The 27808-nt window shown below is 42.8% G+C and overlaps 11 non-coding genes across 11 annotated transcripts; 4 read left to right on the top strand and 7 right to left on the bottom strand.

Moving 5' to 3' along the window:
* Positions 1-5063: 5063 nt before the first annotated feature.
* Positions 5064-5136, top strand: trnar-acg (transfer RNA arginine (anticodon ACG)). The gene has a single exon. It is a non-coding gene; the product is annotated as a tRNA-Arg (tRNA).
* A 1230-nt stretch (positions 5137-6366) lies between these two features.
* Positions 6367-6438, bottom strand: trnae-cuc (transfer RNA glutamic acid (anticodon CUC)). The gene has a single exon. It is a non-coding gene; the product is annotated as a tRNA-Glu (tRNA).
* Positions 6439-8059: 1621 nt separating this feature from the next.
* Positions 8060-8132, top strand: trnar-acg (transfer RNA arginine (anticodon ACG)). Its single transcript has one exon. It is a non-coding gene; the product is annotated as a tRNA-Arg (tRNA).
* Positions 8133-9363: 1231 nt separating this feature from the next.
* Positions 9364-9435, bottom strand: trnae-cuc (transfer RNA glutamic acid (anticodon CUC)). The gene has a single exon. It is a non-coding gene; the product is annotated as a tRNA-Glu (tRNA).
* Positions 9436-10874: 1439 nt separating this feature from the next.
* Positions 10875-10946, bottom strand: trnae-cuc (transfer RNA glutamic acid (anticodon CUC)). Its single transcript has one exon. It is a non-coding gene; the product is annotated as a tRNA-Glu (tRNA).
* A 430-nt stretch (positions 10947-11376) lies between these two features.
* On the top strand, positions 11377-11448 carry trnae-uuc (transfer RNA glutamic acid (anticodon UUC)). Its single transcript has one exon. It is a non-coding gene; the product is annotated as a tRNA-Glu (tRNA).
* A 2865-nt stretch (positions 11449-14313) lies between these two features.
* Positions 14314-14385, bottom strand: trnac-gca (transfer RNA cysteine (anticodon GCA)). The gene has a single exon. It is a non-coding gene; the product is annotated as a tRNA-Cys (tRNA).
* Positions 14386-16039: 1654 nt separating this feature from the next.
* trnac-gca (transfer RNA cysteine (anticodon GCA)) lies at positions 16040-16111 on the bottom strand. The gene has a single exon. It is a non-coding gene; the product is annotated as a tRNA-Cys (tRNA).
* An 805-nt stretch (positions 16112-16916) lies between these two features.
* On the bottom strand, positions 16917-16988 carry trnac-gca (transfer RNA cysteine (anticodon GCA)). Its single transcript has one exon. It is a non-coding gene; the product is annotated as a tRNA-Cys (tRNA).
* Positions 16989-21905: 4917 nt separating this feature from the next.
* On the bottom strand, positions 21906-21977 carry trnac-gca (transfer RNA cysteine (anticodon GCA)). The gene has a single exon. It is a non-coding gene; the product is annotated as a tRNA-Cys (tRNA).
* Positions 21978-27374: 5397 nt separating this feature from the next.
* On the top strand, positions 27375-27446 carry trnae-uuc (transfer RNA glutamic acid (anticodon UUC)). The gene has a single exon. It is a non-coding gene; the product is annotated as a tRNA-Glu (tRNA).
* The last annotated feature ends 362 nt before the right edge of the window (positions 27447-27808 follow it).

Here is a 27808-nt window from a genome sequence, read left to right as displayed (position 1 = left end):
CAAAACTTAAGGGGAGGTCGAAACCCCAGGCCATCTCCCAGGCTCCAACATCACATCAAGGCCTTCCTGTCATTGCATCAGCACTACTCATCTCTCTCCCTTTCATTTTACCATCTGTGCAGCTTCCTACAGTGAAAGGCACTTAAGCGCCATCCTCTACAGGTACCTCACAGGTGATGTTCTTCAACCTCCCATTACCTTCAGCTTTGCAACCATCAGCTCAGACACAGACATCCGGTCAAGATGTTCCTTACTCTACTCAGCAATACAGAAAGAGAAAACTGGAGAGGGAGCGCACTGGAACTGTCACAAGAAAATATGTGAAGAAGACAGACATCATACTTTGCAGAAAGTGTAACAAAGAGAGAAAGCCATCATCACATCTTCAGTACTTTGGCAACTGGTTCTGCAAAGAGTCTGAGACTCAATCATATGGTGACTGGAGGGCTGTGCTGCAGGAATGAGGTTATAGAAGAAAAAAAAAGGGGAATGGCAACCCTCCAGCTTCTTAAAACTGCTATTTCAGCACGTGATATTTTTATTTGGTAACTTAATATTTGCTTTATAGTGCAATTTACAAGTCTCCAACAATGACAGCTCTCTCTGAAATGTGTAATTACTGTGTGTTTCCTCTGCTGCATGCCTCTGTTGGAAAAATATTTGATACCATTATATATATATATATGGTATGTTTATGTTTTTATTATTATCATTATTTTGGTTTTGGTATATTTGATTTACTATTTTTTTAGGGGCCAATATGTCATAATTGCGCTACTGTGGTCCATTTTTGTTTTGATTTACTTTTTTTGGCTAACATGTTAAAATTGCACTACTGTGGTAAATGTTTGTCTTGGTTTACTATTTATTATTTTCTTAGTCTGATGTCAAAATTGCACTGCAAATGTTTGTTTTGGTTTGATATTTATTATATTTTTACACTGATATGTAAAAAGTTTAGGTTTGGTTTACTGTTTATTATTTTAAATTGATGTGTCAAAATTGCACTACTGTTCTAAATGTTTTATTGGCTTTAAAATGTATATGGAGATTAAAAGGGTTGTTAATATTTGCCCTCACACTATTGTTATTGTGTTTGTTTTGGTTTGATATTTATTATATTTTTTACACTGATATGTAAACATTTTGCTACTGTGGTAAACATTTTTGGTTTACTGTTTATTATTTTTAATTGATGTGTCAAAATTGCATTACTGTTCTAAATGTTTTATTGGCTTTAAAATATATATGGAGATTAAAAGGATTGTTAATATTTGCCCTCACACTATTGTTATTGTGCCTTTTTGTATTCTCACAATATTTGTAAATGCATATATATTTGCACTGCTGTTATAATTTTTTTATTGACTTTATATTTGCAAATTAAAAGGGTTGTTAATCTTAATCTTTGCACTAGTAATGTTTTTGTGCCTATTTCTCACTGAAGTTGCAATTTTTTTTAAGTATTGCAGTATTACATAACAATAAAACACTCACACACAAAAACAGGGACTTTCAGAATAAGTCAGAAAATATAATAATATAATGTTATACTGTAAAAAATAATATATTATACTGTAAAAAATGAGTTAGTTAGCGCTGCGTTATTCATGTATTTTGTTGTGAAAATGCACAAAAACACAAATCATGTATTTGTTGCAATGAATATTCACGTTTTGTCTGTCAAATCATTTCGACTTTTTTTATCCAGTGACAGCTTGATGCTTTTGTCCATATAAGGTATTTCCTGTAGCGTGCGTCACATAGTGGTCACGAGCTGGTACTTTTACGAGTCTGTTTTAGACTTTGTGCGAGAGAGCGCCCTCCGGCGTCCGGTATGAATGAAACATACACAAACGTGAGAGTGTTTACTTTGGACAGTTCCCAAATTAAAGTAGGGGGGACGAATTTACGTTCGATTAAATTACTGGGGAGAATGATGATTACGTACGCGTGCATCAGCTGCGTCAAAGCGGACACATTCCAGGAATTCCATCACTGTTCGGAGTGGGCCGCGAACTCGCGTCCCTATGCGTCTTTTAGGATCTTTACCTAGACTAATGGGCGCTGGCCTTGGCGCAATGGATAACGCGTCTGACTACGGATCAGAAGGTTCTAGGTTCGACTCCTGGCTGGCTCGCTCTGTGCTTGTATTTCTCCGGCTTATTTTGTTGTTGTTTTTTTTTTCTCTTCTCCAAAATCCAGAAGAAAAGGCAAATCTTCAGGCATTCTTCTTTTTTTCCAAAAAAGACATATTCTGCACACCCTTTCGGATGTCTAGGGAAGACACGGACATGCTCCGGTATTGCCATTCGTCTCACAAGCACTCCGACAAGCTCGGCGATTAAAGGGGAAATAAACTGCAGGCTGGCAGCCAGTTGATTTTCGAATGAACAATTTCATCGCTACTCTGTAACTGCTTCATTACTTTGAAGGGTATAATGCCATGTGGTTTTGATGTCATGGGCTTGCCATTTTGAAGCCTTATCACTAATTGTCACCTGGACATTTAGAATAAGTTGTAAACAGAGTTAAACTGAAGGAGCGAATAATCAGCAACTTTGCCGATTACAAATTGGTCTCACTTTCATTGTTACCCTCACAATGTCATTTTTGTTTCTTGACAAAGTGACAATAGGCAGTTTTTCCTCTAGATAACGGTTGCCGTGTGTGTTTTCAAATGGATGACACAAGTATTTTCACCTGGAAAAGAGCTTAATTGCCAGTTTGAGGTATCAGTTCAGCAATCACAGGAATCTGCCCAAATAAACTGAACTCCCGGGGTGAGTAAAAAAAAACAGATCCCTTGAATGCATACAACACTATATAATTCAGAAAACCGTCCTTTTGGATAATTCTTATTTTGCCAAATTATTATCACATTGTTACAGTCGCAGACCTAAAGCAACAGGCCACTACAAGATCCTGCGCCCACACTGACCACATGTATGGAAAGTGCGCCAGAAGCCAATGGCCAGTTTAAGGTTTCCAAATCCAATATGGTCTAGCGCTTAGGATTCCTGGTTTTCACCCAGGCGGCCCAGGTTTGACTCACGGTATGGGAACGCATGCTCCTTTTTGATTCCCTCCTCAAAAATCCAGCATATCTTCCTGCACCAGAAGTGACTTTTTCGCCAGCAGTAGAGCTACAAGACCGTGATATGTCGAGGTTCTGTCTCACAATTTGCCCCTTTGATAGCTCAGCTGGTAGAGCGGAGGACTGTAGGTTGGAGTATTGGCAATCCTTAGGTCGCTGGTTCGACGGAGGTCATTTTTCAAGTGCTCACCATTTTTTTGGTTTGGAGCTGGCTTTCTCGCAGCTGTTAGCAGAGCTAGAATTCGCAGTCCACAATTGGAAGCCAAAAGAGCTTTCCCTGACCGGGATTTGAACCCAGGCGGCGGCGGTGAGAGCGCTGAATACTAACCACTAGACCACCAGGGAGGGGCTGGTGGGTTGGTGGGCTTACCTCCTGAAAACAAGGTGAGAATAAGCAGACAGCAATGCTTGCCACTGTCTCATCTAAAACCAACAACTCTGTAGCAATCAGGGATCTTTACTATTGGTGGGCCAGTGGCGCGATGGATAACGCGTCTGACTACGGATCAGAAGATTCTAGATTCGACTCCTGGCTGGCTCGCTCTGTGCTTGTTTTTCTCTGGCTTATTTTGTTGTTGTGTTTTTTTCTCTTCTCCAAAATCCAGAAGAAAAGGCAAATCTTCAGGCATTCTTCTTTTTTTCCAAAAAAGACATATTCTGCACACCCTTTTCGATGTCTAGGGAAGACACGGACATGCTTCGGTATTGCCATTCGTCTCACAAGCACTCCGACAAGCTCGGCGATTATAGGGGAAATAAACTGCAGGCTGGCAGCCAGTTGATTTTCGAATGAACAATTTCATCGCTACTCTGTAACTGCTTCATTACTTTGAAGGGTATAATGCCATGTGGTTTTGATGTCATGGGCTTGCCATTTTGAAGCCTTATCACTAATTGTCACCTGGCCATTTAGAATAAGTTGTAAACAGAGTTAAACTGAAGGAGCGAATAATCAGCAACTTTGCCGATTACAAATTGGTCTCACTTTCATTGTTACCCTCACAATGTCATTTTTGTATCTTGACAGAGTGACAATAGGCAGTTTTTCCTCTAGATAACGGTTGCCGTGTGTGTTTTCAAATGGATGACACAAGTATTTTCACCTGGAAAAGAGCTTAATTGCCAGTTTGAGGTATCAGTTCAGCAATCACAGGAATCTGCCCAAATAAACTGAACTCCCGGGGTGAGTAAAAAAAAAACAAATCCCTTGAATGCATACAACACTATATAATTCAGAAAACCGTCCTTTTGGATAATTCTTGTTTTGCCAAATTATTATCACATTGTTACAGTCGCAGACCTAAAGCAACAGGCCACTACAAGATCCTGCGCCCACACTGACCACATGTATGGAAAGTTCGCCAGAAGCCAATGGCCAGTTTAAGGTTTCCAAATCCAATATGGTCTAGCGCTTAGGATTCCTGGTTTTCACCCAGGCGGCCCAGGTTTGACTCCCGGTATGGGAACGCATGCTCCTTTTTGATTCCCTCCTCAAAAATCCAGCACATCTTCCTGCACCAGAAGTGACTTTTTGGCCAGCAGTAGAGCTACAAGACCGTGATATGTCGAGGTTCTGTCTCACAATTTGCCCCTTTGATAGCTCAGCTGGTAGAGCGGAGGACTGTAGGTTGGAGTATTGGCAATCCTTAGGTCGCTGGTTCGACGGAGGTCATTTTTCAAGTGCTCACCATTTTTTTGGTTTTGAGCTGGCTTTCTCGCAGCTGTTAGCAGAGCTAGAATTCGCAGTCCACAATTGGAAGCCAAAAGAGCTTTCCCTGACCGGGAATCGAAACCAGGCGGCAGCGGTGAGAGCGCCGAATCCTAACCACTAGACCACCAGGGAGGGGCTGGTGGGTTGGTGGGCTTACCTCCTGAAAACAAGGTGAGAATAAGCAGACAGCAATGCTTGCCACTGTCTCATCTAAAACCAACAACTCTGTAGCAATCAGGGGTCTTTATTATTGGTGGGCCAGTGGCGCAATGGATAACGCGTCTGACTACGGATCAGAAGATTCTAGGTTCGACTCCTGGCTGGCTCGCTCTGTGCTTGTTTTTCTCCGGCTTATTTTGTTGTTGTGTTTTTTTTCTCTTCTCCAAAATCCAAAAGAAAAGGCAAATCTTCAGGCATTCTTCTTTTTTTCCAAAAAAGTCATATTCTGCACACCCTTTTCGATGTCTAGGGAAGAAACGAACATGCTTCGGTATTGCAATTCGTCTCACAAGCACTCCAACAAGCTAGGCGATTATAGGGGAAATAAACTGCAGGCTGGCAGCCAGTTGATTTTCGAATGAACAATTTCATCGCTACTCTGTAACTGCTTCATTACTTTGAAGGGTATAATGCCATGTGGTTTTGATGTCATGGGCTTGCCATTTTGAAGCCTTATCACTAATTGTCACCTGGACATTTAGAATAAGTTGTAAACAGAGTTAAACTGAAGGAGCGAATAATCAGCAACTTTGCCGATTACAAATTGGTCTCACTTTCATTGTTACCCTCACAATGTCATTTTTGTATCTTGACAGAGTGACAATAGGCAGTTTTTCCTCTAGATAGCAGTTGCCGTGTGTGTTTTCAAATGGATAACACAAGTATTTTCACCTGGAAAAGAGCTTAATTACCAGTTCGAGGTATCAGTTCAGCAATCACAGGAATCTGCCCAAAAAAACTGAACTCCCGGGGTGAGTAAAAAAAAACAGATCCCTTGAATGCATACAACACTATATAATTCAGAAAACCATCCTTTTGGATAATTCTTGTTTTGCCAAATTATTATCACATTGTTACAGTCGCAGATCTAAAGCAACAGGCCACTACAAGATCCTGCGCCCACACTGACCACATGTATGGAAAGTGCGCCAGAAGCCAATGGCCAGTTTAAGGTTTCCAAATTCCATATGGTCTAGCGCTTAGGATTCCTGGTTTTCACCCAGGCGGCCCAGTTTTGACTCCCGGTATGGGAACGCATACTCCTTTTTGATTCCCTCCTCAAAAATCCAGCACATCTTCCTGCACCAGAAGTGACTTTTTGGCCAGCAGTAGAGCTACAAGACCGTGATATGTCGAGGTTCTGTCTAACACTTTGCCCCTTCGATAGCTCAGCTGGTAGAGCGGAGGACTGTAGGTTGGAGTATTGGCAATCCTTAGGTCGCTGGTTCGACGGAGATCATTTTTCAAGTGCTCACCATTTTTTTGGTTTGGAGCTGGCTTTCTCGCAGCTGTTAGCAGAGCTAGAATTCGCAGTCCACAATTGGAAGCCAAAAGAGCTTTCCCTGACCGGGAATCGAACCCAGGCGGCGGCGGTGAGAGCGCTGAATCCTAACCACTAGACCACCAGGGAGGGGCTGGTGGGTTGGTGGGCTTACCTCCTGAAAACAAGGTGAGAATAAGCAGACAGCAATGCTTGCCACTGTCTCATCTAAAACCAACAACTCTGTAGCAATCAGGGATCTTTACTATCGGTGGGCCAGTGGCGCGATGGATAACGCGTCTGACTACGGATCAGAAGATTCTAGATTCGACTCCTGGCTGGCTCGCTCTGTGCATGTTTTTCTCCGGCTTATTTTGTTGTTGTGTTTTTTTCTCTTCTCCAAAATCCAGAAGAAAAGGCAAATCTTCAGGCATTCTTCTTTTTTTCCAAAAAAGACATATTCTGCACACCCTTTTCGATGTCTAGGGAAGACACGGACATGCTTCGGTATTGCCATTCGTCTCACAAGCACTCCGACAAGCTCGGCGATTATAGGGGAAATAAACTGCAGGCTGGCAGCCAGTTGATTTTCGAATGAACAATTTCATCGCTACTCTGTAACTGCTTCATTACTTTGAAGGGTATAATGCCATGTGGTTTTGATGTCATGGGCTTGCCATTTTGAAGCCTTATCACTAATTGTCACCTGGACATTTAGAATAAGTTGTAAACAGAGTTAAACTGAAGGAGCGAATAATCAGCAACTTTGCCGATTACAAATTGGTCTCACTTTCATTGTTACCCTCACAATGTCATTTTTGTATCTTGACAGAGTGACAATAGGCAGTTTTTCCTCTAGATAACGGTTGCCGTGTGTGTTTTCAAATGGATGACACAAGTATTTTCACCTGGAAAAGAGCTTAATTGCCAGTTTGAGGTATCAGTTCAGCAATCACAGGAATCTGCCCAAATAAACTGAACTCCCGGGGTGAGTAAAAAAAAAACAAATCACTTGAATGCATACAACACTATATAATTCAGAAAACCGTCCTTTTGGATAATTCTTGTTTTGCCAAATTATTATCACATTGTTACAGTCGCAGACCTAAAGCAACAGGCCACTACAAGATCCTGCGCCCACACTGACCACATGTATGGAAAGTGCGCCAGAAGCCAATGGCCAGTTTAAGGTTTCCAAATCCAATATGGTCTAGCGCTTAGGATTCCTGGTTTTCACCCAGGCGGCCCAGGTTTGACTCCCGGTATGGGAACGCATGCTCCTTTTTGATTCCCTCCTCAAAAATCCAGCACATCTTCCTGCACCAGAAGTGACTTTTTCGCCAGCAGTAGAGCTACAAGACCGTGATATGTCGAGGTTCTGTCTCACAATTTGCCCCTTTGATAGCTCAGCTGGTAGAGCGGAGGACTGTAGGTTGGAGTATTGGCAATCCTTAGGTCGCTGGTTCGACGGAGGTCATTTTTCAAGTGCTCACCATTTTTTTGGTTTTGAGCTGGCTTTCTCGCAGCTGTTAGCAGAGCTAGAATTCGCAGTCCACAATTGGAAGCCAAAAGAGCTTTCCCTGACCGGGAATCGAAACCAGGCGGCAGCGGTGAGAGCGCCGAATCCTAACCACTAGACCACCAGGGAGGGGCTGGTGGGTTGGTGGGCTTACCTCCTGAAAACAAGGTGAGAATAAGCAGACAGCAATGCTTGCCATTGTCTCATCTAAAACCAACAACTCTGTAGCAATCAGGGGTCTTTATTATTGGTGGGCCAGTGGCGCAATGGATAACGCGTCTGACTACGGATCAGAAGATTCTAGGTTCGACTCCTGGCTGGCTCGCTCTGTGCTTGTTTTTCTCCGGCTTATTTTGTTGTTGTGTTTTTTTTCTCTTCTCCAAAATCCAAAAGAAAAGGCAAATCTTCAGGCATTCTTCTTTTTTTCCAAAAAAGTCATATTCTGCACACCCTTTTCGATGTCTAGGGAAGAAACGAACATGCTTCGGTATTGCAATTCGTCTCACAAGCACTCCGACAAGCTAGGCGATTATAGGGGAAATAAACTGCAGGCTGGCAGCCAGTTGATTTTCTAATGAACAATTTCATCGCTACTCTGTAACTGCTTCATTACTTTGAAGGGTATAATGCCATGTGGTTTTGATGTCATGGGCTTGCCATTTTGAAGCCTTATCACTAATTGTCACCTGGACATTTAGAATAAGTTGTAAACAGAGTTAAACTGAAGGAGCGAATAATCAGCAACTTTGCCAATTACAAATTGGTCTCACTTTCATTGTTACCCTCACAATGTCATTTTTGTATCTTGACAGAGTGACAATAGGCAGTTTTTCCTCTAGATAACGGTTGCCGTGTGTGTTTTCAAATGGATGACACAAGTATTTTCACCTGGAAAAGAGCTTAATTGCCAGTTTGAGGTATCAGTTCAGCAATCACAGGAATCTGCCCAAATAAAGTGAACTCCCGGGGTGAGTAAAAAAAAAACAAATCCCTTGAATGCATACAACACTATATAATTCAGAAAACCGTCCTTTTGGATAATTCTTGTTTTGCCAAATTATTATCACATTGTTACAGTCGCAGACCTAAAGCAACAGGCCACTACAAGATCCTGCGCCCACACTGACCACATGTATGGAAAGTGCGCCAGAAGCCAATGGCCAGTTTAAGGTTTCCAAATCCAATATGGTCTAGCGCTTAGGATTCCTGGTTTTCACCCAGGCGGCCCAGGTTTGACTCCCGGTATGGGAACGCATGCTCCTTTTTGATTCCCTCCTCAAAAATCCAGCACATCTTCCTGCACCAGAAGTGACTTTTTGGCCAGCAGTAGAGCTACAAGACCGTGATATGTCGAGGTTCTGTCTCACAATTTGCCCCTTTGATAGCTCAGCTGGTAGAGCGGAGGACTGTAGGTTGGAGTATTGGCAATCCTTAGGTCGCTGGTTCGACGGAGGTCATTTTTCAAGTGCTCACCATTTTTTTGGTTTGGAGCTGGCTTTCTCGCAGCTGTTAGCAGAGCTAGAATTCGCAGTCCACAATTGGAAGCCAAAAGAGCTTTCCCTGACCGGGAATCGAACCCAGGCGGCGGCGGTGAGAGCGCTGAATCCTAACCACTAGACCACCAGGGAGGGGCTGGTGGGTTGGTGGGCTTACCTCCTGAAAACAAGGTGAGAATAAGCAGACAGCAATGCTTGCCACTGTCTCATCTAAAACCAACAACTCTGTAGCAATCAGGGATCTTTACTATTGGTGGGCCAGTGGCGCGATGGATAACGCGTCTGACTACGGATCAGAAGATTCTAGATTCGACTCCTGGCTGGCTCGCTCTGTGCTTGTTTTTCTCCGGCTTATTTTGTTGTTGTGTTTTTTTCTCTTCTCCAAAATCCAGAAGAAAAGGCAAATCTTCAGGCATTCTTCTTTTTTTCCAAAAAAGACATATTCTGCACACCCTTTTCGATGTCTAGGGAAGACACGGACATGCTTCGGTATTGCCATTCGTCTCACAAGCACTCCGACAAGCTCGGCGATTATAGGGGAAATAAACTGCAGGTTGGCAGCCAGTTGATTTTCGAATGAACAATTTCATCGCTACTCAGTAACTGCTTAATTACTTTGAATGGTATAATGCCATGTGGTTTTGATGTCATGGGCTTGCCATTTTGAAGCTTTATCAGTAATTGTCACCTGGACATTTAGAATAAGTTGTAAACAGAGTTAAACTGAAGGAGCGAATAATCAGCAACTTTGCCGATTACAAATTGGTCTCACTTTCATTGCTACCCTCACAATGTCATTTTTGTATCTTGACAGAATGACAATAGGCAGTTTTTCCTCTAGATAACGGTTGCTGTGTGTGTTTTCAAATGGATGACACAAGTATTTTCACCTGGAAAAGAGATTAATTACCAGTTCGAGGTATCAGTTCAGCAATCACAGGAATCTGCCCAAATAAACTGAACTCCCGGGGTGAGTAAAAAAAAAACAGATCCCTTGAATGCATACAACACTATATAATTCAGAAAACCGTCCTTTTGGATAATTCCTGTTTTGCCAAATTATTATCACATTGTTACAGTCGCAGACCTAAAGCAACAGGCCACTACAAGATCCTGCGCCCACACTGACCACATGTATGGAAAGTGCGCCAGAAGCCAATGGCCAGTTTAAGGTTTCCAAATCCCATATGGTCTAGCGCTTAGGATTCCTGGTTTTCACCCAGGCGGCCTAGGTTTGACTCCCGGTATGGGAACGCATGCTCCTTTTTAATTCCCTCCTCAAAAATCCAGCACATCTTCCTGCACCAGAAGTGACTTTTTGGCCAGCAGTAGAGCTACAAGACCGTGATATGCCGAGGTTCTGTCTAACACTTTGCCCCTTTGATAGCTCAGCTGGTAGAGCGGAGGACTGTAGGTTGGAGTGTTGGCAATCCTTAGGTTGCTGGTTCGACTCCTGCTTGAAAGAGGTCTTTTTTTTCAAGTGCTCACCATTTTTTTGGTTTGGAGCTGGCTTTCTCGCAGCTGTTAGCAGAGCTAGAATTTGCAGTCCACAATTGGAAGCCAAAAGAGCTTTCCCTGACCGGGAATCGAACCCGGGCCGCGGCGGTGAGAGCGCCGAATCCTAACCACTAGACCACCAGGGAGGGGCTGGTGGGCTGGTGGGCTGGTGGGCTGGTGGGCTTACCTCCTGAAAACAAGGTGAGAATAAGCAGACAGCAATGCTTGCCACTGTCACATTTAAAACCAACAACTCTGTAGCAATCAGGGGTCTTTACTATTGGTGGGCCAGTGGTGCAATGGATAACGCGTCTGACTACGGATCAGAAGATTCTAGGTTCACTGGAATCTGCCCAAAAAAACTGAACCCCCGGGGTGAGTAAAAAAACAGATCCCTTGAATGCATACAACACTATATAAATCAGAAAACCGTCCTTTTGGATAATTCTTGTTTTGCCAAATTATTATCACATTGTTACAGTCGCAGACCTAAAGCAACAGGCCACTACAAGATCCTGCACCCACACTGACCACATGTATGGAAAGTGCGCTAATGGCCGGTTTAAGTTGTCCAAATCCCATATGGTCTAGTGGTTAGGATTCCTGGTTTTCACCCAGGGGGCCAGGGTTCGACTCCCGGTATGGGAACACATGCTCCAAAATCCAGAAGAAAAGCAAATCTTCAGACATTCTTCTTTTTTTCCAAAAAAGACATATTCTGCACACCCTTTCCGATGTCTAGGGAAGACACGGACATGCTTCGGTATTGTCATTCGTCTCACAAGCACTCCGACAAGCTCGGCGATTAAAGGGGAAATAAACTGCAGGCTGGCAGCCAGTTGATTTTCGAATGAACAATTTCATCGCTACTCTGTAACTGCTTCATTACTTTGAAGGGTGTAATGCCATGTTGTTTTGATGTCACGGGCTTGCCATTTTAATAGTTGGTGATTTTAATATCCATGTTCATAATGAAAACGATGCATTGGGATCAGCATTTATAGACATTCTGAACTCTATTGGTGTTAGACAACACGTTTTAGGACCTACTCATTGTCGAAATCATACTCTAGATTTAATACTGTCACATGGAATTGATGTTGATGGTGTTGAAATTATTCAGCCAAGTGATGATATCTCAGATCATTATTTACTTCTTTGCAAAATTCATATAGCCAAAATTGTAAATTCTACTTCTTGTTACAAGTATGGAAGAACCATCACTTCTAACACAAAAGACTGCTTTTTAAGTTATCTTCCTGATGTATCCAAATTCCTTAGCATATCCAAAATCTCAGAACAACTTGATGATGTAACAGAAACTATGGACTCTCTCTTTTCTAGCACTTTAAATAAAGTTGCTCCTTTACGCTTAAGGAAGGTTAAGGAAAACAGTTTGACACCATGGTATAATGAGCATACTCGCACCCTAAAGAGAGCAGCCCGAAAAATGGAGCGCAGCTGGAGGAAAACAAAACTAGAGGTATTTCGTATTGCTTGGCGGGAAAGTAACATATCCTACAGAAAAGCATTAAAAACTGCTAGATCCGATTACTTTTCTTCTCTTTTAGAAGAAAACAAACATAACCCCAGGTATTTATTCAATACAGTGGCTAAATTAACGAAAAATAAAGCCTCAACAAGTGTTGACATTTCCCAACACCACAGCAGTAATGAGTTTATGAACTACTTTACTTCTAAAATCGATACTATTAGAGATAAAATTGCAAACATTCAGCCGTCAGCTACAGTATCACATCAGACAGTGCACTATAGACCCCCTGAGGAACAGTTCCACTCATTCTCTACCATAGGAGAGGAAGAATTGTATAAACTTGTTAAATCATCTAAACCAACAACATGTATGTTAGACCCTATACCATCTAAGCTCCTGAAAGAGGTGCTTCCAGAAGTCATAGATCCTCTTCTGACTATTATTAATTCCTCATTGTCATTAGGACATGTCCTCAAAACCTTCAAACTGGCTGTTATTAAGCCTCTCATCAAAAAACCACAACTTGACCCCAAAGAACTAGTTAATTATAGACCAATCTCGAATCTCCCTTTTCTGTCCAAGATACTAGAAAAGGTGGTATCCACACAATTATATTCCTTCTTAGAGAAAAATGGTATATGTGAGGATTTCCAGTCAGGATTTAGACCGTATCATAGTACTGAGACTGCTCTTCTTAGAGTTACAAATGATCTGCTCTTATCATCTGATCGTGGGTGTATCTCTCTATTAGTTTTATTGGATCTTAGTGCTGCGTTTGACACAATTGACCACAACATTCTTTTGCATAGACTTGAATACTTTGTTGGCATCAGTGGAAGTGCATTAGCATGGTTTAAATCGTACTTATATGACCGCCATCAGTTCGTAGCAGTGAATGAAGATGTATCCTATCGATCACAAGGGAGTACCTCAAGGCTCAGTACTAGGGCCGCAACTCTTCACGCTTTATATGTTACCCTTGGGAGATATCATCAGGAAACATGGTGTTAGCTTTCACTGTTATGCTGATGATACTCAGCTATATATCTCAACGAGACCAGATGAAACTTCCCAATTATCTAAGCTAACAGAGTGTGTTAAAAATGTAAAAGATTGGATGACAAATAATTTTCTCCAATTAAATTCGGATAAGACAGAGATATTAATTATTGGACCAAAAAACACTACACAGAATCTTGTAGATTACAATCTGCAACTAGACGGATGTACTGTTACTTCCTCTACAGTCAGAAATCTGGGTGTTATATTAGACAGCAATTTGTCTTTTGAAAATCATATTTCCAATGTTACAAAAACTGCATTCTTCCATCTTAGAAACATTGCCAAGCTACAAAACATGTTATCTGTTTCTGATGCAGAAAAGCTAGTTCATGCATTCATGACCTCTAGACTGGACTATTGTAATGCACTTCTAGGTGGTTGTCCTGCTTTGTCAATAAACAAGCTACAGGTAGTCCAAAATGCAGCAGCTAGAGTCCTTACGAGGTCAAGAAAATATGATCATATTACCCCAATTTTACAGTCTCTGCACTGGCTAGTGGCTTTTGGTAGTTCCTAGGATAGCAAAGTCCACTAAAGGAGGTAGAGCTTTCTCACATTTGGCTCCCAAACACTGGAATAGCCTTCCTGATAATGTTCAGACACACTCTCTCTGTTTAAATCTAGATTAAAAACACATCTCTTTCGCCAAGCATACGAATAATGTATCTTTTAAATTGTGAGTGTAGTTGCATCTGATCAAAACGTAGACCTATTGATCTGCAGACAAATGCTCTGTCGTTGAGCTATAACCAGTACTGCATTAGCACAAACCACAAAAATGAACTTATGTCAAGGATTTGTTTATTCCTAATATGCCCAAAGGAGGCACATGGAATGAACCTGGGATTTCTTGATCTACAATGAAACGCTGTGCCATTGAGATATAACCGCATACAGTATGAGCACAAAAAGGCAGGAAGATATGGCTACACATATTCCTAACCTGCCAAATCCAAAGGGGGCACCCAGATTTGAACTGGGGACCTCTTGATCTGCAGTCAAATGCTCTACCACTGAGCTATACCCCCACAGACTCCTTGGACCATAGCCTCACACAAGAGGACAGACTCAATTTTGAATAAAGTTTTTGGATATGACAAGCATGCCATATACAAAAAAGAACCTCTCGAGAGGATGTGCCACTGAGTTACAATCACATACAGAATCTTTCTATATAGATATGTTTGCACTTATTCCTAATCTGCCAAATCCATGAGCTGCACCCGATTTTGAACCGAGGGCCTCTTGATCTGCACTCAAATGCTCTACCACTCAACTATGCCCCCACATCTTTGCAGATAAATGCTCTTTAATTAAGCCATACCCCTACAGACTTCTGTGTTTAGAGCCAAAGATTAAGTTAGATCCTACGATTCAACAATATCAAACATTGACTCCTTCACTGTAAACTTAGGTCTTTGGTTACTGCAAATCAGAATCAACAACTCTACAACTCAAACCCTCCAAATAAGACAAGTCCAAAGGAGACACCCAGATTTGAACTGTGGACGACTTGATTACAGACTCACTTTGAAATCATGTCGTTGATTATGTCAACCAAGCCAGATCCAAAACATAGAAATATTGATCTGCAGACAAATGCTCTGTTGTTGAGCTATAACCCCGTACTGCATGAGCACAAACCTCAAAAATGAATTTATGTCAAGGATTTGTTTATTCCTAATATGCCAAGCCCAAATTAGGCACATGGAATGAACCTGGGACCTCTTGATCTGCAATCAAATGCCGTGCCATTGAGATATAACACCGTACAGTATGAGCACAAAAAGGCAGGAAGATATGGCTACACATATTCCTAACCTGCCAAATCCAAAGGGGGCATCCAGATTTGAAGCAAGGACCTCTTGATCTGCAGTCAAATGCTCTACCACTGAGCTATACCCCCAGAGACTCCCTGGACCATAGCCTCACACAAGATGACAGACTCAATTTTGAATAAAGTTTTTGGATATGACAAGCATGCCAGATACAAAATAGAACCTCTCGAGAGGATGTGCCACTGAGTTACAATCACATACAGAATCTTTCTGTATAGATATGTTTGCACTTATTCCTAATCTGCAAAACCGGGGACCTCTTGATCTGCAGTCAAATGCTCTCCCACTGAGCCAAACCCCCAAATCTTTGCAGAAAAATGCTCTTTCATTGAGCCAAACCCCCAAAGACTTCTGTGCTTAGAGCCAAAGATTAAGTTACATCCTACGGTTCAACAATATCCAACATTGACTGCTTCACGGTAAACTCAAGTCTTTGGTTACTCCCAATCAGAATCAACAACTCTACAACTCAAAACTTCCAAATAAGACAAGTCCAAAGGGGCACCCAGATTTGAACTGTGGACGACTTGATTACAGACTCACTTTGAAATCATGTCGTTGATTATGTCAAGCAAAGCCAGATCCAAAATGTAGGCCTATTGATCTGCAGACAAATGCTTTGTCGTTGAGCTATAACCCCGTACTGCATGAGCACAAACCACAAAAATGAACTTATGTCAAGGATTTGTTTATTCCTAATATGCCCAAAGGAGGCACATGGAATGAACCTGGGATTTCTTGATCTACAATGAAACGCTGTGCCATTGAGATATGACCGCATACAATATGAGCACAAACAGGCAGGAAGATATGGCTACACATGTTCCTAACCTGCCAAATCCAAAGGTGGCACCCAGATTTGAACCGGGGACCTCTTGATCTGCAGTCAAATGCTCTACCACTGAGCTATACCCCCGCAGACTCCCTGGACCATAGCCTCACACAAGATGACAGACTCAATTTTGAATAAAGTTTTTGGATATGACAAGCATGCAAGATACAAAAAAGAACCTCTCGAGAGGATGTGCCACTGAGTCACAATCACATACAGAATCTTTCTATATAGATATGTTTGCACTTATTCCTAATCTGCCAAATCCATAAACTGTGCTTGGATTTGAACCGGGGACCTCTTGATCTGCACTCAAATGCTCTACCACTCAACTATGCCCCCACATCTTTGCAGATAAATGCTCTTTCATTAAGCCATACCCCTACAGACTTCTGTGTTTAGAGCCAAAGATTAAGTTAGATCCTACGATTCAACAATATCAAACATTGACTCCTTCAATGTAAACTTAGGTCTTTGGTTACTCCAAATCAGAATCAACAACTCTACAACTCAAACCCTCCAAATAAGACAAGTCCAAAGGAGACACCAAGATTTGAACTGTGGACGACTTGATTACAGACTCACTTTGAAATCATGTCGTTGATTGTGTCAAGCAAGCCAGATCCAAAACATAGAAATATTGATCTGCAGACAAATGCTCTGTTATTGAGCTATAACCCCGTACTGCCTGAGCACAAACATCAAAAATGAATTTATGTGAAGGATTTGTTTGTTCCTAATATGCCAAGCCCAAATTAGGCACATAGAATGAACCTGGGACCTCTTAATCTGCAATCAAACGCCGTACCATTGAGATATAACCCTGTACAGTATGAGCACAAAAAGCAGGAAGATATGGCTACACATATTCCTAACATGCCAAATCCAAAGGTGGCATCCAGATTTGAACCAAGGACCTCTTGATCTGCAGTCAAATGCTCTACCACTGAGCTATACCCCCACAGGTTCCCTGGATCATAGCCACACACAAGATGACAGACTCACTTTGAAATCATGTCGTTGATTATGTCAAGCAAGCCAGATCAAAATAGTAGACCTATTGACTTGCAGACAAATGCTCTGTTGTTGAGCTATAACCCGTACTGCATGCCAAATGTAAAGGGGGCCCCCGGATTTGAACCGGGGACCTCTTGATCTGCATTCAAATGCTTTACCACTTTTTGCAGTCTTCCGGTGGCGCTGCTCTGTTTGCGACCCGGGCACGCTGTTTACTGCGATCGTCATTTTGTTTGTTGGTTGTTTTTGTTTGCTTGTTGGTTGCGTTGGCTTGTATGTTTGTGAATGTGTTGCTGCGCTGTGGGAACGTGAAGTCAACATGGCAAGATTTATTCATTACATATATCTTGTCTTGCTCATTGTCGGAGTATGTGTACCATGCCAAACTTATTCAGCGGGCATCCAGGCCCAGCATCTTACTACCTACACCCGAGATGCGCTGCTGGCACTCCGACCGTCCCATCTTCCACCTGTGGATTTACCAGCCTGCGTGAGCGCTCGGCCAGGGCGGTCGAGGAAAAGGGGTCGGCGTGGTGGAGCGCGTCAGCGTTTACGATGGAGAGGCAGTAAGCCTCCTCTACCTTCAATGATATTATGCAACGCAAGATCACTTCGAGCTAATATAGAAGAACTTCGGATTAATAACAGAACATGCTCTGAGTATCGCACCTCAAGTTTAATGGTGATCACGGAAACGTGGTTACACAGGGATATCCAAAACTCTCTGATTGACATCGATGGATTTTCACTTGTCAGGGCAGAAAGGACTGAACAATCCGGAAAAACGAGAGGTGGCGGCAACTGGTGCAAACAGTACACAGTTAGGGAAACACTTTGCTGTCCGGATGTCGAGATTTTGCATTTGACTATGAGACCGTTTTACCTCCCAAGGGAGTTCGGAAGTGTGGCCATGTGCGTTGTGTACATTCCTCCCAGCGGGAATGCAGCTAGGGCCGCAGCTTGCATTGCTGACTGTGTACACCAAGAACTGCAGCGCGCTCCGGGCGCCCCCGTGTTTGTAGTGGGCGACTTCAACCACTGTAAACTTGAATTAGCACTCCCTGGGTTTGAACAATATATCAAGTGTAGCACACGTGAAAACAAGACTATTGACAAATGTTATGGCAATGTTAAAAATGCCTATGTAGCCAAACCAAAAGCCCCATTGGCCAATTCAGACCACAACGTGATTCACTTAATTCCCATCTACAAAACCATGCTGAAACGCAGCAAGCCACAAGTGAAAACAGTCAGTGTGTGGTCTGATGAGGGGATAGAAACACTAAAAGGATGCTTCTTGTGTACAGATTGGAGTGTGTTTCACAACACAGGCATTGATGTTACAACAGAGACAATCACAGACTATATAAATTATTGCATAGATAGCGTCCTTACAAAGAAAGAGGTTGTGGTTTACCCAAATAATAAGCCTTACGTAACCAAGGAAATAAAAGACTGCAAAAATCGAAAAAAGGTAGCTTTTAGAAATAATGACAGAATTGAGCTAAAAGTGGTGCAAAAGGAACTGAACCAACTGCTTAATAAAGCCAGAAAGAAGCAAAAGGAAGTAATTGAAAGCCACTTTACAACCACAAATTCGAAAAAACTCTGGGACTCAATGAAAACTATCACTAACATGTCACAAAGTACATATAACCACTACAGATGACTGGATGAAAGCTAATGAATTTAATGACTTTTACCTTAGATTTCAAACTCAGGATTTTAACAATGATTGCACTAGTATCCTAAACTTCATCAGCACGGATTTGAACATAGGACATGAGATAGACTGGTTACAGATACAGTCACTGTTCCAGCATCAGTGTACTAGGAAGGCTAAGGGTCCAGATGGAATCTCTGCCCGCTTACTGAAAACATGTGCGGAGGAGCTTGTTCCAGCCTGGTGTCCTATCTTTCAGCGATCACTTGACTCTCGCATCATCCCAGCCCTATGGAAAAAGACTGTTATTATTCCAGTACCAAAGAAACCCTGTCCCAAGGAGAACAATGATTTTAGACCAGTAGCATTGACATCCATTGTAATGAAGTGTTTTGAGAAATATATGGTGTCTCTTTTAAAAACTGAGGTTAACAAAAAGTTAGATCCCTGGCAGTTTGCCTATAAACGGGGTAGGAGTACAGATGATGCTATAAGTAGCATCACCCACCTAGACCTTAAGCACTTGGAGGACCCGAAGGCCTACGCACGCTTACTTTTTATAGATTTTAGTTCGGCCTTGAATACGATTCAGCCAGTTATTTTACTTGAGACACTTAAAAATATGGGTGTAAGCTCTTTTATTGTTGAATGGTATTACTCCTTTTTAACTAACAGGACACAATATGTTAAAGTACACAAGGCAGTCTTAGATCCCAAATCCATCAGCACGGGGGCACCACAGGGTTGTGTGAGCTCCCCTGTCCTTTTTACTATCTATACCAATGAATGTGTGAGTAAACATCCACACAATTATATTGTTAAATTCTCTGATGACACTGCTATCCTTAGCTTATTGTTTCGAGACCAAGACACAGTCTCCTACCATTCAGAAATTAAACAGTTTGTGGACTGGTGTGATGCTCACCATCTGATGGTTAACGTCATTAAAACAGAGGAGATGATATTTGACCCAAGATCAATCTGTGAACCTAATCCTGTACTTATTCATAACAAACCAATACGCCAGGTTACGTCATATAAGTATCTGGGTGTTTTTATTGATTGATTGATTACCTTCAGTCACTGTATGAAAAATCTGTGCTCAGGGAGGCAAATAAGATTCTGGATGATCCATCCCACATTCTGAATAAGGAAATAGAGTTGTTACCCTCAGGTAAACGATTTAGAATGCCGTACTGCAGGTTAAAGAGGTATAAAAACTCATTCATCCCAGCTGCCATTAAGATGCTAAACAGTAGCAAATGACGGTTACCTACTTGTATACTTTTTATCCCCACTGTGTGGTGCAATTATTATTATAAATTAATTTTTTTAATTTTCACGATACAGTGTAATGACGCATGTTTGTATTGTTTATATTCTGTGTATTTTTTATGTGGTACGTTGTAAGTGTGTGTCGCAGTGACTGTAGCCCAAGACAAATTTCCCCCCTGGGGGACATTAAAGTATATTTTATATTTATCTTTATCTTATCTACCACTGAGCTATACCCCCAAAGCCTCCCTGGATCATCGCCTCACACAAGATGACAGACTCAATTTTGAATAAAGTTTTTGGATATGACAAGCATGCCAGATACAAAAAAGAACCTCTCGAGAGGATGTGCCACTGAGTTACAATCACATACAGAATCTTTCTATATAGATATGTTTGCACTTATTCCTAATCTGCCAAATCCATAAGCGGCACTCAGATTTGAACCGTGGACCTCTTGATCTGCACTCAAATGCTCTACCACTGAACTATGCCCCCACATCTTTGCAGAAAAATGCTCTTTCATTAAGCTATACCCCTACAGACTTCTGTGCTTTGAGCCAAAGATTAAGTTAGATCCTACGATTCAACAATATCAAACATTGACTCCTTCACTGTAAACTCAGGTCTTTGGTTACTCCAAATCAGAATCAGCAACTCTACAACTCAAAACCTCCAAATAAGACAAGTCCAAAGGGGACACCCAGATTTGAACTGTGGACGACTTGATTACAGACTCACTTTGAAATCATGTCGTTGATTATGTCAAGCAAGAAAGATCCAAAATGTAGACCTACTGATCTGCAGACAAATGCCCTGTTGTTGAGCTATAACCCCGTACTGCAAGAGCACAAACCTCAAAAATGAATTTATGTCAAGGATTTGTTTATTCCTAATATGCCAAACTCAAATTAGGCACATGGAATGAACCTGGGACCTCTTAATCTGCAATCAAACGCCGTGCCATTGAGATATATCCCTGTACAGTATGAGCACAAAAAGGCAGGAAGATATGGCTACACATATTCCTAACATGCCAATTCCAAAGGGGGCACACAGATTTGGACCAGGGACCTCTTGATCTGCAGTCAAATGCTCTACCACTGAGCTATACCCCCACAGACTCCCTGGATCATAGCCTCACACAAGATGACAGACTCACTTTTGAATAAAGTTTTTGGATATGACAAGCATGCCAGATACAAAAAAGAACCTCTCGAGAGGATGTGCCACTGAGTTACAATTACATACAGAATCTTTCTATATAGCTATGTTTGCACTTATTCCTAATCTGCCAAATCCATAAACTGACTCAGATTTGAACCGAGGACCTCTTGATCTGCACTCAAATGCTCTACCACTGAACTATGCCCCGACATCTTTGCAGAAAAATGCTCTTTCATTAAGCCATACCCCTACAGACTTCTGTGTTTAGAGCCAAAGATTAAGTTTGATCCTACGATTCAACAATATCAAACATTGACTCCTTCACTGTAAACTTAGGTCTTTGGTTACTCAAAATCAGAATCAACAACTCTACAACTCAAACCCTCTAAATAAGACAAGTCCAAAGGAGACACCCAGATTTGAACTGTGGGCTACTTAATTACAGACTCACTTTGAAATCATGTCATTGATTATATCAAGCAAGCCAGATCCAAAATGTAGACCTATTGATCTGCAGACAAATGCTCTGTTGTTGGGCTATAACCCCGTACTGCATGAGCACAAACCTCAAAAATGAATTTATGTCAAGGATTTGTTTATTCCTAATATGCCAAGCTCAAATTAGGCACAGGGAATGAACCTGGGGCCTCTTGATCTGCAATCAAACGCCGTGCCATTGAGATATAACCCCGTACAGTATGAGCAAAAAAAGGCAGGAAGATATGGCTACACATATTCCTAACATGCCAAATCCAAAGGGGGCATCCGGATTTGAACCAGGGACCTCTTGATCTGCAGTCAAATGCTCTACCACTGAGCTATACCCCCACAGCCTCCCTGGATCATCGCCTCACACAAGATGACAGACTCACTTTTGAATAAAGTTTTTGGATATGACAAGCATGCCAGATACAAAAAAGAACCTCTCGAGAGGATGTGCCACTGAGTTACAATCACATACAGAATCTTTCTATATAGATATGTTTGCTCTTATTCCTAATATGCCAAATCCATAAGCGGCACTCGGATTTGAGCCGTGGACCTTTTGATCTGCACTCAAATGCTCTACCACTTAACTATGCCCCCATATCTTTGCAGAAAAATGCTCTTTCATTAAGCTATACCCCTACAGACTTCTGTGCTTCGAGCCAAAGATTAAGTTAGATCCTACGATTCAACAATATCAAACATTGACTCCTTCACTGTAAACTCAGGTCTTTGGTTACTCCAAATCAGAATCAGCAACTCTACAACTCAAAACCTCCAAATAAGGCAAGTCCAAAGGAGACACCCAGATTTGAACTGTGGACGACTTGATTACAGACTCACTTTGAAATCATGTCGTTGATTATGTCAAGCAAGCCAGATCCAAAACGTAGACCTATTGATCTGCAGACAAATGCTCTGTTGTTGAGCTATAACCCCGTACTACATGAGCACAAACCTCAAAAATGAATTTATTTATCCAAATGGGGCATCCGGTTACAATCACATACAGAATCTTTCTATATAGATATGTTTGCACTTATTCCTAATCTATTTAACTTGATTTATTTCAAATGAGTGCAATATTGTTAATGGAAACACCTCTACTGTACAAAGCACGCTCAGTAGAGTCCATTCTTGTAAGTTTGGTCACATAATACTGTAGAATTTGCATAAAAATTTATGTCCACGGGTGCACTACGGAGGTCCCGCTGAATAAATTGTAAATGGACATTTTAAAAAAAAAACCCTCCCATTTGCCATTTATTCAGCACACCCTTCCTAATGGTTCACTGGACAGATACATTTTAGCGATTTCGTGGTTGAAGTCTCATCGGATGTACTCTGCAAGCTCCGAGGAATCCATTTTTGTAAGTGTTGTCCCATAATACTGTAGAAATATGCATAGAGAATTTTGGATTTTGGTTAATTTCACCACAAGTGGTGCATGTTCACCAAAATGTCACAAATTTTAGGCAATAAAATATAAAGTTGCCTACGTGCTGGAATGTACAAAACAAATGACAAACATATGGTCAGACATACATACAGGGCCTTTCTTTAGAATAAATCAAGCAGGGGGCCTCTCCTCTCTAGGGAGGTATAAAAATTGTAATCATAAGGAAAAGTTTGACTATTGTGGAACCGCACCATATAGTGTATATAAGGAGATACCAAATAACATTCGAGAGATTTCCTTGCAAGGACTCTCGGCGTTGTTTTCCATAAAATAAAGTCTTTTCTTCTGAGAGAAAACCACTGACTGAGTGTGATTCTTCTGAGAACCGGTAGAAGAAACTACATCAGCAACTTTGCGGATTAAAAATTGGTCTCACTTTCATTATTAACCTCACAATATGTCAATTTTGTACCTTGACAGACCGACGATAGGCAGTTTTTCATGTCCCTTGAATGCATGCAACACTATTTATTTCTGTAAACCACACCGGCCAGATTATGGAAAGTGGCCCACAAGCTTGTGCCCAGTTAAAGCTGGCCAGTTCCCATATGGTCTAGCAGTTAGGATTCCTGGTTTTCTCCCATGCGGCCAGGGGTCAACTCCCGGTATGGGAAAGCTTGAACTTTTTTGCTTCCCTCCTCAAAATGCCAGCACATCTTCCTTCACCAGAAGTGACTTTTTGGACAGCAGTAGAGCTACAGAACCCTGATAGGTTGAGGTTCCGATGTCTATGGGGAGTCATGTAACATGCTTCGGTATTGCCATTCATCACACAAGCTCTCGGATAAGCTCGGCATTTATCAGGGCTTACCTCCTGATAACAAGGTGAGAATAAGCAGACAGCAATGCTTGCCATAGTCACATCTAAAACCAACAACTCTGTAGCAATCAGGGGTCTTTACTATTGGTGGGCCAGTGGCGCAATGGATAACGCGTCTGACTACGGATCTGAAGATTCTAGGTCCGACTCTTGGCTGCAGGCTGGCAGCCAGTTGATTTTTGAATGAACAATTTCATCACTACTCTGTAACTGCTTCATTACTTTGAAGGGTGTAATGCCATGTGGTTTTGATGTCACGGGCTTGCCATTTTGAAGCCTTATCACTAATTGCCACCTGGAGATTGAGAATAAATTGTAATCTGCATTAAACTGAACGAGCGAATAATCAGCAACTTTGCGGATTAAAAATTGGTCTCACTTTCATTATTAACCTCACAATATGTCAATTTTGTACCTTGACAGACCGATGATAGGCAGATTTTCATCTAGATAACGGTTGCAATGTGTGTTTTCAGATGCATGACACAAGTATTTTCACCTGGACAAGAGCTTAATTACCAGTTCAAGGTATCAATCCAGCAATCACAGGAATCTGGCCAAATAAACTGAACCCCCGGGGTGAGTAAAAAAAAAAACAGCAATACCGAAGATTGTTACGCTTACAGAAGGGACTTTTTTTGGCCAGCAGTAGAGCTACAGGACCGTGATATGTCGAGGTTCTGTCTAGCACTTTGTCCCTTCGATAGCTCAGCTGGTAGAGCGGAGCACTGTAGGTTGGAGTGTTGGCAATCCTTAGGTCGCTGGTTCGACTTTGGCTCGAAGGAGGTCTTTTTTTCAAGTGCTCACCATTTTTTGGTTTAGTAGCTGGCTTTCTAACAGCTGTAAGCAGAGCTTTAATTCACAATCCACATTTGGAAGCCAAAAGAGCTTTCCCTGACCGGGAATCAAACCCGGGCCTCTGCGTGAGAGCGCCAAATCCTAACCACTAGACCACCAGGGAGGGGCTGGTGGGCTTACCTCCTGATAACAAGGTGATAATAAGCAGACAGCAATGCTTGCCACTGTCTCATCTAAAACCAACAAGTCTGTAGCAATCAGGGGTCTTTACTATTGGTGGGCCAGTGGCGCAATGGATAACGCTATGGATCTGACTATGGATCAGAAGATTCTAGGTTTGACTCCTGGCTGGCTCGCTCTGTGCTTGTTTTTCTCCGGCTTATTTTTTTGTTGTGTTTTTTTCTCTTCTCCAAAATCCAGGAGAAAAGGCAAATCTTCAGGCATTCTTCTTTTTTTCCAAAAAAGACATATTCTGCCCTGAGTACCTCAAGTCTCTGGATGTTGTGGGGCTGTCTTGGCTGACACGCCTCTGCAGCATCGCGTGGCAGTCGGGGACGGTGCCTCTGGGATGGCAGACCGGGGTGGTGGTCCCTCTTTTTAAGAAGGGGGACCGGAGGGTGTGTTCCAACTACAGGGGGATCACACTTCTCAGCCTCCCTGGGAAAGTCTATGCCAGGGTACTGGAGAGGAGAATCCGGCCGATAGTAGAACCTCGGATTCAGGAGGAACAGTGTGGTTTTCGTCCAGGCCGTGGAACACTGGACCAGCTCTATACCCTCTACAGGGTGCTGGAGGGTTCATGGGAGTTTGCCCAACCAGTCCACATGTGCTTTGTGGATTTGGAGAAGGCATTCGACTGTGTCCCTCGCGGCGGCCTGTGGAGGGTGCTCCGGGAGTATGGGGTCCGGGGCCCTTTGCTAAGGGCTATCCGGTCCCTGTACGACCGGAGCAGGAGCTTGGTTCGTATTGCCAGCAGTAAGTCAGACTTGTTTCCGGTGCGTGTTGGACTCCGGCAGGGCTGCCCTTTGTCGCCGGTTCTGTTCATGATTTTTATGGACAGAATTTCTAGGCGCAGCCAGGGGCCGGAGGGGGTCAGGTTTGGTGACGACACGATTTCGTCTCTGCTCTTTGCGGATGATGTTGTCGTGTTGGCCTCATCAAGCCAGGACCTTCAGCATGCACTGGGACGGTTTGCAGCCGAGTGTGAAGCGGCTGGGATGAGAATCAGCACCTCCAAATCCGAGGCCATGGTCCTCAGTCGGAAAAGGGTGGCTTGCCCACTTCAGGTTGATGGAGAGTTCCTGCCTCAAGTGGAGGAGTTTAAGTATCTTGGGGTCTTGTTCACGAGTGAGGGAAGGATGGAACGGGAGATTGACAGACGGATCGGTGCAGCTTCTGCAGTAATGCGGTCGATGTACCGGTCTGTCGTGGTGAAGAAAGAGCTGAGCCGCAAGGCGAAGCTCTCGATTTACCGGTCAATCTACGTTCCTACTCTCACCTATGGTCATGAGCTTTGGGTCATGACCGAAAGGACAAGATCCCGGATACAGGCGGCCGAAATGAGCTTTCTCCGCAGGGTGGCTGGGCGATCCCTTAGAGATAGGGTGAGAAGCTCAGTCACCCGGGAGGAGCTCAGAGTAGAGCCGCTGCTCCTCCACATCGAGAGGGGTCAGCTGAGGTGGCTCGGGCATCTGTTCCGGATGCCTCCTGGACGCCTTCCCGGGAAGGTGTTCCGGGCGCGTCCCACTGGGAGGAGACCCCGGGGAAGACCTAGGACACGCTGGAGAGACTATGTCTCCCGGCTGGCCTGGGAACGCCTCGGTGTCCCCCCAGAAGAGCTGGAGGAAGTGTCTAGGGAGAGGGAAGTCTGGGGTTCTCTGCTTAGACTGCTGCCCCCGCGACCCGGCCCCGGATAAGCGGAAGAAGATGGATGGACATAATTTGCACACCCTTTCCGATGTCTAGGGAAGACACGGACATGCTTCGGTATTGTCATTCGTCTCACAAGCACTCGGCTTTTAAAGGGGAAATAAACTGCAGGCTGGCAGCCAGTTGATCTTTGAATGAACAATTTCATTGCTACTCTGTAACTGCTTCATTACTTTGAAGGGTGTAATGCCATGTTGTTTTGATGTCACAGGCTTGCCATTTTGAAGCCTTATCACTAATTGCCACCTGGACATTGAGAATAAATTGTAATCTGCATTAAACTGAACGAGCGAATAATCAGCAACTTTGTGGATAAAAAATTGGTCTCACTTTCATTATTAACCTCACAAAATGTCAATTTTGTACCTTGACACACCGATAATAGGCAGATTTTCATCTAGATAACGGTTGCAATGTGTGTTTTCAGATGCATGACACAAGTTATTTCACTTGGACAAGAGCTTAATTACCAGTTCAAGGTATCAATTCAGCAATCACAGGAATCTGCCCAAAAAAGCTGACCCCCCGGGGTGAGTAAAAAAAAACAGATCCCTTGAATGCATACAACACTATATAATTCAGAAAACCGTCCTTTTGGATAATTCTTGTTTTGCCAAATTATTATCACATTGTTACAGTCGCAGACCTAAAGCAACAGGCCACTACAAGATCCTGCGCCCACACTGATCACATGTATGGAAAGTGCGCCACTGGCCAGTTTTAGGTGTCCAAATCCCATATGGTCTAGCGGTTAGGATTCCTGGTTTTCACCCAGGCGGCCCGGGTTCGACTCCCGGTATGGGAACGTATGCTTCTTTTTGCTTCCCTCCTCAAAAATCCAGCACATCTTCCTGCACCAGAAGTGACTTTTTGGCCAGCAGTAGAGCTACAGGACCGTGATATGTCGAGGTTCTGTCTAACACTTTGCCCCTTCGATAGCTCAGCTGGTAGAGTGGAGGACTGTAGGTTGGAGTGTTGGCAATCCTTAGGTCGCTGGTCTAATGTGTTTTTTTTCTCTTCTCCAAAATCCAGAAGAAAAGGCAAATCTTCAGGCATTCTTCTTTTTTTCCAAAAAAGACATATTCTGCACACCCATTCCGATGTCTAGGGAAGACACGGACATGCTTCGGTATTGCCATTCGTCTCACAAGCACTCCGACAAGCTCG

Source organism: Carassius carassius, chromosome 38 (assembly GCF_963082965.1).
Source record: "Carassius carassius chromosome 38, fCarCar2.1, whole genome shotgun sequence".
Lineage (NCBI taxonomy): Eukaryota > Metazoa > Chordata > Actinopteri > Cypriniformes > Cyprinidae > Carassius > Carassius carassius.
The sequence above is the reverse complement of the archived record's forward strand: the minus strand, read 5'-3'. Positions and strand labels throughout refer to the sequence as shown.